The sequence below is a fragment of the Meriones unguiculatus genome, chromosome 6 (genome assembly GCF_030254825.1).
Source record: "Meriones unguiculatus strain TT.TT164.6M chromosome 6, Bangor_MerUng_6.1, whole genome shotgun sequence".
In the NCBI taxonomy this organism is placed as follows: Eukaryota; Metazoa; Chordata; class Mammalia; order Rodentia; family Muridae; genus Meriones; species Meriones unguiculatus.
In genome coordinates, this window is record NC_083354.1 from 57,355,947 (window position 1) to 57,366,423 (window position 10,477).

The following is a 10,477-nucleotide window of genomic DNA, read 5'->3' on the forward strand; positions in this document are numbered from 1 at the left end:
AGTATTCCATTGTGTAAATGCACCACAATTTCTGTATCCTACCAACCTCTCCTTACATAGCATTTCTCTTAATGCTTTTTTCTTTTTAAGTTTTTAGACAAGTACTGGTTGTTCTAACATATGTTCCTGCTTTTAATTATCATGGGTAATTTCAAACTGCAGTTTTCAGTCTTTCCTACTTTTAAGAATTTCCTACTTTACAAAATTGAGGCTGAAAGAGAGAAAGTGCCTTTTACAGGTTACACAGGCTGATTCTTTATTCCTGGGGGTCAAAATACAACATTTCCACTGAAAGCCTGTCTAGTTCCATTGTTTCACGCTATTCAAACTGTGCTTCCCACCAAGGGCCTTTCTACTTGCCACACACCACTCGTGCCCATTGATTCACACTAGTAAAGCCAATGGTGTATGGAAAAATACTTTATAGAAATTCTACTGTGTTCATTTTGTTGGGTGTATTGGAAACAAAATTTATTCTGATTGTATTGCAGTGAGAAATGTTGTGACATTTCTTTCTACTTTTACTTAGATTTGTACTCATTGTAGTTCAATATGACTTTTAAGTGTTGGTAATTTTTATTTCATAAAATATAATTAACCTAATTTGTAAAATTGGAGACTATATTTTTTGGAAAGAAAGCTAGACAAAATCAAAAACAAAAGTTTTAAAGATGATGGTTATGATAGCACGTTATAGCACTGCCTGTGATTTTCTGTCAGAGGCCTGAGGTCATGGGGTTGTTCCTGGTTTGCAGGAGTAACTCCAGAGGGTACTCTACTTTATATTTGAAGAACAACATGGTTTCCAAATGAGCATAATCTGTGGCTTTTAAAACCAAATAGCTTATAAAATTATGTTTGAAGTATTCCATGTTCTAAGCACTCTCTGAGATTTTTCAAAAGTTTAAGAAAGGAAAGTATTTACCAGAACAGGGCAAACCTGTATACACAGATATCTGCCAAAGGCACTTGGACCCTCTACCTACTCACAGGTACTCATCAGATGTAGTCTTTCCATTTCTCCAAGGGCAAGTCAGTGGCTTCTATAGGAAGGTGCAGCTCCTGGCTTGCTGTGAACAATGGATCTTCCTCCTGTTGCCGGAAGGAGGGGCCTTGGAGCCACAACTTTGTTACACTGCAGCTGTGCTGCAGCTTACTTTAAATGAGCACTCTGACTCTAGGTAATGAGCTGTAGGAGAGCGTCAGGAATCCGTGCACATGAAAGGGCCTATGTCATTCTCTGGGAGGTTTCAGCAGTAAATGAAAAAAAGCCATGTTATCATGGAACAGAAGTTTTGTTCTTTGAGATTGGAGGCATACCTGATATTCTTGTGAAAAGGGGATACTCATTATATTTAGTAATATTTGTCATGTGCTGTAACAGAGTGGTTATAAAGCAAAGATATCTTATGACAGATGTGAATGCTCACTTTATATATGTAGAGATCAAAATGTGTCAAATTTCCAAACTATATTTCAGACAGAGGCATCTCTCTTACATCTATTGCTTCACACACATACTTGGCATTTTTCTATTCAAGATATTATTGCAGCAATAAAAGAATCTTGGAAGTGTTTTTCTAAACAGGAAAAAAAAAAGATTCTATGTCTTAAAAGTATTCTTCAAGTGTGGCTGTGCAAGACCTAGGCAACGGGTAACTATGGTGCTTTCTCTTGCTGACAATTTTCAGGTGCTGATTAGAAGTCATCAAAGTAGCATTCCCTTTAGCTTGACACACTGAATTGCTCAAAATAACACTGAATCTTAAACAAATCCCAGGGCAAGTAAATGCTATTGGCATCTGTCAGCATTCACCACTGACTGTAGGTAGAAGGACAAAGAATATTTAATGTCATATATATGAGTCCCCTCATATGGCAAAGCTGAAAAGCAAGCTGTAGACTAGTGGTCATGCATAAAAATGCACTGTAGCTTTGTTTTAATTTTTCTCTACTCTTGATAATTTCATGCATGCATGTGACACATAGTCATATCTATATGTGACTCCCCCCTAACTTTCTCCCTCTTTCCCTTAAATCTGTCCCCATTCCAACATCATGTCATTATTTTTTTTTAGTCTGTACCTCACCAAGTAGTGGTGGTTTAGATGAGAATGATACATATGGACTCATATGTGTGAATACTTTGTCCCCAGCTGAAGGAACTGTTTGTGAAAGATTAGGAGATATGGCCTTGTTGGAGTAGATGCATTACAGGGGTGGTCCTGAAAATTCAAAAGGTTTTCACCATTCTCAAAATGGACTTTCTGCCTCCTGTTTGTGGGTGAGGATGTGAGCTGTCAGTTGTTTCTACCACAATGTCCTTACTTCTCCATCAGAGACACTAAACCTCTGAAACTCTAAGTGTACTTAAATACTTTTATAAATTGCCTTGGCTTTTTTTTTATCACAGAAATCGGAAGATAACTAATAAAGAAGTTGATACCAGAGGGTATGCTCTTGTCACAGGCCTGACTATGCTGTTTGTTTGGAGGAGTGTGAAAGTGGTTGAATGCCATCTGAAGAGCTTAATGGGCTTTCCTCTTAGAAACGTGTAAGCCAGCAGTGCTGAAAGTTACTCAAGCTCTGAGGGTCCATCTCAAGAAATTTCAGAGTGAACAATATTGCGACTTGGCTAGAGATTCTTGTGGTACTTTAGTAAAGAATATTGATTCTTTCCATAAAAGAAGTGAAGTGAAGAAATCCACTTATTTTTTTTTTTTAGTGGAAGAGACTCCATGACCCTAATATTGACCTTGTTGCATGGTTGTTAGTAATCAATTTTATTCAGATGTACAATGAAAAAGGGAAAGTGGGTCAAAAGAAAAATAATTTAAAAAGAGAGAGATAAGAAATGTAATCTTAGAGCCTGAATTGTGCTGAAATGGTCAAGGGGATTAAGAAGATGCTTGATTAGAAATGGAATAAAGAGAGGGGTGTCTTCAGAGCAACACCTCACTCAACTAAGCTTCCAGTGTGTGAAACAAACCAACCAACAAACCAACAAAAAGGCCTACGGAATTTTCTGTTCCTAAAAGCAACAATAAATGAAAGCTTCAGTAAATGTGATTCAAACAGGCCAGGCTCCATGGCAAGCAAGCAGATGAACTTGGCAATGTTCTTTATGTGGTTCTGCTTTTAGTATTATGAAGGATCATGAGTAAAGGGGTTGTGAATTCTTCTTCCCTACTTAAGGGACACCACTGTGGCCAGGTGTGTGGCAGGGAGTTCCTGCATGAAGGTCCTAAGAAAAACTGTTCCACGAAGTTGTGCAAGTAAAAATACAGTTGCATTGTAGTCCCCTAGATGTTAGAGAAGATAGAGCCATGGGATATCTGTCAAGGAGAGTCGACGCATGGAGTAGAATGAGCCCAAGAGAAAGAAGTATGTTGCAGTCCACAAAGCTGGAGGGGAACAGCCATCTACAAAAGCCCTTTAATATCAAACCTGGAACTACAGAATTTGGAGTTTGTCCTGCTGGGTTTGGGTCTTGCTTTGGTCCACTAGTTTCTCACTATACTCCAATTCCTCTCCTTCGAAATGGTGATGCATATTTTGTGCTTCCTTCTATAACTGTAAACTCAATTAAACACTTTCTTTTATAAGTGACATTGATCATGATGTTATACTACAGTAATGGAAAAGTAATTAATACACTGAATCCAGTTGGTGCTACCTTATTAAAAGAGTCATCCTGCAACCACAGAACATGTGAAGAAGTGAAGAAGAAAGAAACCAGGAAGCCCTTCTGTGAACCAGTCTCTTGATAAGTCACTTAGATCCATTTGTGAAAGTTTCCCCAATGATTTCCTGGCGCACACTAGTTACTGATGACAAGCACAGCTCAAAAAGCTGAGTAAATCAGCATCAAAACTAAAACATGCAGAACCTAAACTCTGAACTTACTGATAAGAGCATTGCTGGTCCAGTAGCTTGAATAGTTTTTATTAATAAAAAAAAATGGTAAATGAGGCAAATGGTCAGAAAACAATGAAACCACTGGGAATTAAGAACAATCATATTAAACATTAAAATTTAAAATAATAGAAAGAAGAAGTTTTTGACAACAAATATCTTTGCAGAAATGTACAGGTCAACTGCAGATAATCACAGGTTAGAACCAGGGAATGAACTCTCAAAACACTAAGTCTTACCAAGTTGAGGCAAAAGCACAGACCAAATAGTTCAGCTAAAGGGATGCCTTAGGCTGTGAACACGCTAGAGGAGAGACATCAGCAACTTCCAGTATAAAATCAAATTCAACCAGACTTAGTTGCCACTCTTCAGGCAAAAATTACAACCAACCAGTCAAGCATGTACATTCTCACTGAAGCTTTCAGATACACACACGAGTGCTAGTTAAATGGAGAAGGAAAAAAATGAGAACATGTGGAAGAGAAAGAAATAAAAAGGAATGAGGTAGAGATGGAGGAGTAAGAATTAGGAGAACAAATCTAAACTAACAAAGCAACTTTGTGAGTGATGTGTGAAAGAATAGAATAGAAAACTACTGAAGAGTAAATGATTCTGGCAGCAACCCAGGGTAAGTGGATAAAGTTTGTAAGGAAAAAGGAGGCATTCATGTGACTTGAATTATGTGAGAGAAAACGCCAACTACTGAGATTAAAAAAAAAAAAAAAACACAAGGAGATTATTACAGCATTTGCAAAGTTTTATTAATGTTTTTAGAACAAATACTCTTATACTACTTTCAAAGGCATTTAAAGGCTTTTCAAATCTAATTTTTAATCAGATTTCATTTTCTTTATATTGTTGGATATATGGGTAGAACAACAATGAAGGTACATTTAGAAGAAAAATTTTATATACAATTCTATAATCAGCCACAAAGAAAGTATAATTAACAAAAATTATCACTGGAAAATTTCAGTGGGTCATGTATATTCAGTGGTGAAAGCACAGAAGTTAAGTACTAAAGAAGACAAAGTCAAATGTTACATTTTTAGTTTTGTACTACATAATGTTTATTGTTGATTTAAGAACCTATCAGCTATTTTCTTCATTATGAGGAAAATAATAAAACACTAGATTAGTTTGTTACTATTTCATAAAGAATGAAACTTAATAAGTGGAATTTACTGTTCTGATTCAAAATATGTTATGGAAGTAGCCAGGGAAGTAAGGGGATAATAAGAAACCAAAATGTACTATGTTGTTCTGAGAAGTATACATCCAGTCCTCTGGTATCAGAGGGCCAAATATATGTTGATTAAAATAAATGCTAACAACAATAAAAATGTTCACAAGTTATGTGCACATAGTGAACATTGCAGACATCCTGTTACCATTTCCTGAGCATTTCACAATCACTGCCATAATGTGCAGTGTACACTGTGTCTGAAACTACTCATAAACTGTGGAAAGTATGCTGGAGAATGTCGACAGGTTCCATGTAAACTCTGTGATGTTTACAAAGGAACACCAGCCTGAGTGAGTTGCAATGAACTTATTAAAAAAATAAAATCTAAAGTAGAGAGGATGACCACTCACTTCTATAGAGTATTGATTTATAATACATGAGAAAACATTCAACACTTTATCTACAGTAAAAGGGAATCTGAGGTAGAAGATGCGAGAAGCAAAAATCAAAATTAAAGATATGACAGTAAAGAGGGAAGAATAGAAGAATTCATTCTTTTCAGGGAAATCAATAACAAGACTTAAATCACTGCATATTGAGAAAATTGTGTGTTAAGAAACTTTCATTCATTGTTTTGTCTAATAATATGTTCAAGTTTTTTCTTTCTAAGAGATCAGTGTGAGCTCGTCCCCTGTGAAACCCAATTCTACAGCTCAGCCTGCATTCTCCAGGGGCCTGCAGCCACCAGCGACCACCATGAAGTTTAAACCACTCCCCCATACCCTGCCCACTTGTCCCTAAAACATTCCCAATAGAGCTAAACCATACCTGCTTTCTGGTGCTACACTTTCTGGTCCATAGTAGCCTGCATTACAAAGGCCTGCCAATGCCAGAGACAACCAGATGGCTAAAGATCAGCATAAGAGCATAACCAAGAGCAAGGGTAATATGCCACCACCAGAACCCAGCTATCATACTACAATAAGCCCAGGATCTCTTAACACAGGTGAAACACAAGAAAATTACCTTAAATCCAATCCTATGAAATGATACAGGCCTTCAGACAAAAAAATGAATAACCCCTAAAGAAATATAGGAAAATACAATCAAACAGGTGAAGGCAATGAATAAAATGGTTCAAGATCTGAAAATGGAAATAGAAGCAATAAAGAAAACAGAAACTGAGGGGATCCTGGAGATGGAAAAACCTGGGCAAGAGAACAGAAACTACAGGCTCACGCATCACGGACAGAATACAAGAGATGGAATAGAAAAATATCAGGCACAGAAGATACAATAGAAGAACTTGATACATTTGTTAAAGAAAATGTCAAGTGTAAAATATTTCTAACACACACACACACAAAAAAAAAAACCCAGGAAATTTGGGTCACTATGAAAACACCATACCTCAGACCAATAGGACTAGAAAAAGGAGAAGATTCCCAGCTCAAAGGCCCAGAAAATATTTTCAACAAGATCATAGAAAAAAACTATCCCTAACCTAAAGAAAGAGATGCCTACATGAACACCAAATAGATTGGACAACAAAAAAAAAGAAAAAAAGAAAGAAAGAAAGAAAGAAAAAAGAAAAGAAAGAAAGAAAAAAAGAAAAGAAAATCCTACCACCACATAATAATCAATACACTAAATATATAGAACAAAGAAAGAATATTAAAATCTTTAAGGAAAAAGGACCAAGTAACATGTTTAGGCAGATCTATTAGAATGACTTCTCAACAGAGACTCTAAAAGCGAGAAGGACCCTGGCAGGTGTCTTGAAGTCTCTAAGAGACTACAGATGCCATTGTTCATTAATATCTTTCAACATTAGTGGACTTAGTTCCCCTATGAAAGAAATGTAGACTAACAGAATGGATGCAAAAAGAAGATCCATAATTCTGTAGCATACAGGAAACACAACTCAGCAATAAAGTTTACATTACCTCAGAGTAAAGGGTTTATACATTACCTCAGAGTAAAGGGTTGGAAAAAGATTTTCCAAGCAAATGGACCCAAGAAGCAAGCTGGAGAAGTCATTCTGATATCTAGCAAAATAGACTTTCAACAAGAATTAATTAAAAGAGATGGGAAGGATATTTCACACTCATCAAAGGAAAAATCCATCAAAATAATGTGTCAGTTCCAAATATCTATCCCCTAAATGCAAGGGCACCCATATTTGTAAAAGAAACATTACTAAAGCTTAAATCACACATTGACCCTCACATGATAATAGTAGGAGACTTAAAATCCCAACTCTCACCAATGGACACATCGTCCTGACAGAAACTAAACAGAGAAATAATGAAACTAGCAGACATTATGAATCAAATGGATCTTGCAGATATTTACAGAGCATTTCACCCAAACACAATAGCATACATCTTTTTCTCAGCACCTCATGGAACTTTCTCCAAAACTGACCATATGCTTAGACACAAAAAAAGTCTCAACAGACACAAGGAGATTGAAATAATCCCCTGTATCTTATCAGATCACCGTGGATTAAAGCTGAACTTCAACAACAACAGAAACAACAGAAAACCTACAAACTGATGGAAACTGAACAATTCCCTACTCAACCACCACTGGGTCAGGGAAGAAATGAGTGACTTAAAAGAATGAAAATAAAGGCACAATCTATGTGACACAATGAAAGCCGTGCTAAGAGGAAAGTTCATAGCATTAAGTGCCTTCATAAAAAAAAAAAAAAAGGAAGAGATCTCATAGAAGCAATTTAAGGCAAACCTGAAAGCTCTAGAAAAAAGAGAAGCAAATACACCCAAGAGAGTAGACAACAGGAAATAATTAAACTCGAGGCTGAAAATAATAAATTTTAAACAATCAACAAAACCAAGAACTGGTTCTTTGATAAAATCAACAAGCTGGACAAACCTTTCGCCAAATTAATTAAAATGCAAAGACAGTGCCCAAATTAACAAACTCAGAAGTGAAAGGGGGAACATAACAACAAACACTAAGGAAATCCAAAGAACCATTAGGTCTTACTTTAAAATCCTGTACTCCATAAAATTTGAAAATCTAAAAGAAATGGACAGTTTTCTTGATGGATACCACTTACCAAAGTAAAATCAAGATCAGGTAAACAATTTAAATAGACCTATAGACCCTAAGGAAAGCAAAGCAGCCATTAAAAGACTCCCAATGGGAAAAAAAAAAAAAAAAAAAAAGCCCTGGGACAGATGGTTTTATTGCAGAAATCTATCAGACTTTCAAAGGAGAGCTAATATCAATCTCCTCAAACTATTCCACAAAATAGAAGCAGAAGTAACATTGCCAAACTCATTCTATGAAGCCACACTCACCCTGATACCTAAACCATAGACTCAATAAAGAAGAAAAAAATCAGACTAATTTCTCTTATGAACATTGATTCAAAAATAATCAATAAAATATTCACAAACTGAATTCAAGAACACATCAAAAACATTATCCACCCTGATCAACTAAGCTTCATCCCAGAGATTCAGGGATGGTTCAATATATGAGAATCCATCAATGCAATTCACCATATAAACAAATTAAAGGAAAAAAAAAAAAAAACACCTGATTATCTCATTAGATGCTAAAAAAAAAAAAGCCTTTGAAAATACCCAACATTTAAAAAATGAAATACTACTCAGATACTAAAAACAAAGACATCATGAAATTTGCAAGAAAAATGACGGAAATAAAGAAGATCATCCTGAGTGAGGTAATCCAGACCCAGAAAGACATGCATTGTATGTACTCACTTATAAGTGGATAATGACCATAAAATGCAGGATCACCACCCTACAATCCACAGACCCAATAAAGCTAATGAACAAGGAGGGCCCAAAGGAGGATGCTTAAATCTCACTCAGATGGGTAATATCATTGGCATCTGAAGTAGATGGACAGAGGGAGCTGAGTGAGAGATGGAGTGAGAATGGGGTCAGGGTTGGGAATCAGGTATAGAGAAAGGGCAGAAGCACTAGGAGAAAGAAATGAAATGAGTAGAGGGTCATCTGTGGGACTGGGGAGGCTCCAGGGAGTCTATGGTGGTGACCTTCTCTGAAACTCCTAGTAGAAGAGAAAAATGGAGTCTGAAGTGGCTACCTCCTATAGGTATAGGAGTAATTATAATATTATAATTATAATTATATAAATTATAGGGTAATTTTCAATGGAGAGGGGAACACCAAACCAAGCAAAAAACCTATGACCCAGCCAATCAATGACTACTATCCCAACTTGAGTAACATGACATGAGAGATAGCCCACCGCTGACAGCACCAATAATATTCTGCAGGCAGGATGGGAGCAGAACAGTCATCTGAGTGGCTTCACCCAGAAGCTGATGAAAACAGATGCAGAGACACAGCCAACATGAAGAGGGGGGAAGAAGGATTGAAAGAGCCGTAATCGACTACCCTGGACTCATAAGGGCCCACAGAGCCTGAATCATCAACCAGAAAGCATCCATAGGAAGGTTCTAGACTCTACGTCCCTAAAACACACATATGTAACTGATGTACAGCTTGGTCCCCATGTGGAACTTCTAAATTCAGGAGCAGGGACTCTCTCTGACTCTGTTGCCTGCCTTTGGATCTCTTTACCCTAACTGGACAGCCTTGCATAACCTCAATAGAAGAAGATGAGCCCAACCCTATATGATATCCCATGGTCGGTTGATACCCATGGGAAGTCTCCTCTTCTTTGAGAAGAAAGGGAGAGGGGCACAGGAGAATAGGAAGGGAGGAGAGAGAAAGGGGCTGGGAAGAGAGGGGAGAGGAGCCCTTACTGCAGGATATAATTAATATTAATTAATTAATTAAAAGATGAGTGTCTAATGTTGATAATGATTTAGAAACCTATTTTCTAAAAATTCCTATTCTTTTTGTGATTTTTTATTAATTACAGTTTATTCACTTTGTATCCCCCATAAGCCCCTCCCTCCACCCCTCCCAGCCCCACCCTCCCCCCTTCTTCTTGCTTGCCCATTTTGTGATTCTTAAAATATGTTCTTAAATTCTCCTTCCTTCCATATCCATAGCTACAGCATCTTTTTTCATTTATAATAGTTGAATTTATGATTTATTGCATCCCATATGTTTTCACATCTGCTAAAGGATTATATAAATTTAAGCTATTACCAAACACACCAATTTGGTTTCCTTTCTATTTTAACTCATCTTTGATATGTGTTCATTTCTTTTACCTCTTACCAACTTGTCCTGTGGCTATGTTCCAGTTTTAAAGTAGAACTTGCAAACTGTTTAAATTCAGAGTTGGTAATCAGTGCCGCACCTGGCACTTTGGCTCAAGATGTAGTCTCCAAAGTCTTGCGTGATGAACAAATACCTCTGGAAATCTGACAAAGGTTAGCAA